The sequence below is a fragment of the Etheostoma cragini genome, chromosome 16 (assembly GCF_013103735.1).
Source record: "Etheostoma cragini isolate CJK2018 chromosome 16, CSU_Ecrag_1.0, whole genome shotgun sequence".
Classification (NCBI taxonomy): domain Eukaryota; kingdom Metazoa; phylum Chordata; class Actinopteri; order Perciformes; family Percidae; genus Etheostoma; species Etheostoma cragini.
The window spans coordinates 23405054-23409494 of record NC_048422.1 but is presented as its reverse complement, the minus strand read 5'-3'; positions in this window follow the sequence as shown (position 1 = coordinate 23409494).

Below are 4441 nucleotides of genomic sequence, written 5' to 3'. Positions count from 1 at the left end.
GTGTGTGTGAGTACTAACAAAAGTGTGTACACAGAGTGTAGTGCAGTAATTTCCCCATTGGGGACTAATAAACAAATCTATTATCTTATCTATTCAGATCCTTAACTTCAGCAAAAGTAATAACACCACACTGTAAAAATACACAAGGAAATGCGTTGAAAATATCAAAATAAAACAAGGATTGCACGATATGAGGAAAATATTGCGATAACGATATTATTCGCAATAGAGAAACGGACATTAAAGGAACACTGTGTAGTAATTTCTCCCCTATAGCGGTGAAATTGTATGTTTTCATTCAATTGCTTTTTTCCAATGCGTGTTGCAACTAGCCCTCGTGAGCCAAGAAGCTTTGACGGCACGTCTTCAAATAGCGCTCCATCGAGTTTTCTTTCGGGTGGAAGATTTGGTATTTTCAGGTTTGGCATTTCAAATAAACTGCATTTAAGCATTAGTTTGAGCATGTTTAGGTAATTAACCCTCGGGCGAGATTGTGCATCGTGTTACAACTTGACACACAACGAACAAACAAAAGTTGCAGTATGAATCACAGACTGTAAGAATCTGAGCTATGCTAATTAGTAGTGAGACATTCTTTATTTGTTTTTTGATGTACGTGCATTGTTAGATATCATCAGGTGATTCAGGGGGAGGACGAGGGGGAGGGAGAGGACGGGGACATAGAGGCAGTGGCTCTGCAGGAAGAGGCCGCTTGGCCGCTTCAAGAGACAATCTTGAATGAAGAATTGCTAATTTTGACCGTAACGTTGACTAACCAACTTCAGCGTCCCTTTAAATTTCTTTCTCCTGCATTAGCTCTTTCCACCTGGGAAAGGCCACCATGATGTTTACTCTCGTTTTTTTTTTTTTTAATTCAACCGGTCACGTGGCCTTTTTAATTCCCTTTTGAAAACAAGTTGTTGACGAGTCTCGAGCTCGAGTTGCAAGTCAAGTCTGAAGTCAGCTGTTTGTGCGACTCGAGTCCGAGTCTTAGACTTGAGTCCCTATCTCTGGTGTCATGTGGATGCAATGACAGTGTTGTTGTCATTACTCCTCAATCAATCCTCATGGGGGCGGCAGAAACTACGCCCTAAAGCTCAGTAGTACTTAGTTCCACTGCTTTCAGTATTCTGCCAAAATGCAACAAATTGCTTGTTGAATTTGAAAAACGTAAAGTAAAACTATGAGTATTATCGGAACTTAAAGTATTAAGAGTAAAAGTACTTACAGGGATAGTTCAGATGCTTTCAAGTTGTCAGTGTTTTATTAATCTAGATTGTTCTTGGTCTCAAGACTTTTGAATGTCTTGGTTTCGTGTCGGAATCAACCTCATTTTTACTCAGACCCCTAAACGCGTCTCTATCCGGTTAAATGGACTCTATAAAATATCTAGTATTTTCAGCTCTTCAGCGTGCTGTCAGGCGGCCGTTTACAACGGAGAACCGAAGCCGTCATTTACGCTCTCTTCACCGGACTCCTTTGACAAAACAAATGATTTTTACGTTGCAGAACACAGGAGTTGCTGCTCTACTGCTGCCTCCATCGGTTAGTTAGTTTGTCGGTTGTTAACAAACTAACATCTTTGAAACACCAAATGCACACAACAACACTAACTAACTGACCAAATGAGGCAGTGGTTTCTGGTTTAGAGCTGCAAATAGTAATCATTAAAGTTGAAATATTTTTAGACCAAACAACTGATCTATTTACCCAGAAAATAATCAACCGATTAATCACAATCACAACAATGGAAAATAATAATTTGCACTTCTAATCTGGTTGTTTGCAGCTACCAAATAAATTGGACAATAGTTGTAGCTGAGATCCAGAGGGGGGAAGGATGCATGGAGACTAAACGACAGTATCTGAAGAGAGGGAAATAAAAGAAGGTAGAGAGATGTGCAGAGGAACCCATGTTTGTAGGAAACAGGGAAACAGGGACAGCGGCAGGGAGGGATCCCACGTTAGGGAGAGCGAGCATGATCCTGCTGTGAGGCCGGGCTGCTGCTGGGGCTATATTTAGATTCTGTTGCCATGTGCCGGGAATGTGCACAGCAGAGGGAGACATACACACACACACACACACACACTCTCACTCTCTCTCTCTCTCTCTCTAGTTTTACTACTGGTCATGCACTCCTGCACATGGGAGTCTCTGTTCACAGTTTCAGGGGATGTGATTGAAGGTTTCCTCGTGCTTTCATATCACATATTCAGTTTCTTTGTCTTTATTAGATGCGAGAGTTATGAATGTATACACACACTCTCTCACACACACACACACAGATGGACAGATGCACGCACACACAGAGGCGCGCACGCACGCACACACACACACACACAAGTGTTCCCCTTTCGCTCACACACACTGACACGTGATTTTTTTATTTTTTTTTTATCATCTTGGTTAATCACTAAAACTGGAGGAAGTGGGGGGTTGTGATGAATTATATCAACCTTTAAAAACAGGTTGATGAAGATGTTCTGGTTGATGAAGATGTTCTGGTTGATAAAGACGTGTTCGGCGTCTGTTGCTCGAGGACAGAAGAAGAAACGCTGCTCCTGTATTTAACTCCCCTTCATCTCTTGACCTCTCCAGCTGCCATTTTGTCTCTTTAAAGTTAAATGCACATCCCTCTGTGCAGTAATCTGCTCCACGCTCCCGCCGTGCAGAGCAGATCAGCCCTGCAGAGCGGAGCTCAGCATCTCTCATTGGTGGTGAGGTCGGAGTCCAGGAACAGCCCAAGGTGTCGTCGCCATGCAAACCCGAGAAGGCTGTGCCAATGAGAAGAAGCCGACTTCCTCCCAACCGCCCCACGATTGGCTGATTTTCTTTAAGTATGTTATTGTGAAGAGCGGATTGACATTTAATTTGTAGAGCGCTGTGGAATTCAAATCTCAGGCTGTTGTGCGCTTTTCTCTGGTACACAGAGAGTCTTGTGTTACAAACAGAGGACATCGTCTCTCCAGCATGTATCACTAAATCACATTAGAGATGATGGCAGGAAGAAGTGGACCCAGTTACAAACAGCTGGACTGATCAGTTGAAAATAACAGAACTGAATGCACAATACAGAAAAATTAGAAACCGACTTAAACAAAGTGCCTTGGGTTGCTTTCACACCTGATCCAGGTTGGTCCTTTTAAACCGGATCTTGGAGCATTTTCATCAGATAGTCCAGTTGGGGTTGGGGGGGGGGGGGTGAATGAAAGGTCATTCAGAATCTGGTGCAGACATGACAACCCAACTCGGATCCGCTTGAAAACGGGGGTCTTTGCTTCCAGGTGAATTAGTTGAGAATGCGACCGACCCGATCCATTTACATACGCAACCCTCCTGTTGTCCTCGGGGTCAAATCAACCCGTTTACAGAAGACTTATAAATCAGAACTATGACCAAAGAACGTTAAAAAGTGACAAATGTTGTAAAAAGGTTCAAAAACGAACAAAAAAATCAACATTTATTTTAAAACCCAGGAAAACGTGTCCGAACCAAATTGCCAAAAGTGACAAAAACTTGTTAAAAAGAAGTGACAAAGAAATCGGTAAATGTGAGAAAAATACTTAAAAAAATCTACCTTTTAATGTTTAAATCTATCTTTAATGTTTAAAAAAATCTACAAAAACATAATAAAAATAACAAATTGTAAAAAAATCTAGAAAAACATAATACAAATAACAAATTGTAAATAAATCTACAAAAACATAAACGACAAACGCTGAGAAAAGTGTAGAGGGATTTTTAACAATAAAAATACATTTTTATCTATAATGCCCTTTTCATCAATAGATCTCAAAGTACTACAGGTTAAAAAAGAGGAAAAAAGAATAATAAATAAATAAATAAAGCTATTCTTAGAAGAGAGAAAATAACATCTAAAGGGGACCAAAACTTGTTTTATGGTACAAAGGGTTATATGCTACGTCAACGTGAAATACTATGTAACGTTACTCCGTTGCAGTAGCTCTAGCTTTAACTAGCGCACTCCAGTTATTTAACTTCCAGGAAACAAGTTGGCCAATCAGAGTAGACCGGGCTCATCAGGAGGAGGTCTTAACGAGACAGGTGGTCCTACAGAAAGTCTCAGACACAGGTACAGGCAGCATGAGAAAAATAAAGTGTTTTTATTTTTAACATTAAAGCATGTGAACAAACACAAAATGCAAGATTTATCCTGTAAATACTATATAAACAGTGCTGCTCAGAAGTTGGCAAACCCACCCTAAAGTTAACTAAAAGGAGGAATAAAAAAATTAATTAAAAAATTGGGAAAATTATACCTTTTTAAGGACACAAGTTTATTTTAGAATCAATGTATCGTAAATAAATAAATGTTCTTCCCTAAAATACAGGGGGCATAACACACCCCCCTATGTTAAAATACAGGGGCACAAGTATACACCCCCCTATGTTAAAATACAGGGGGCACAAGTATACACC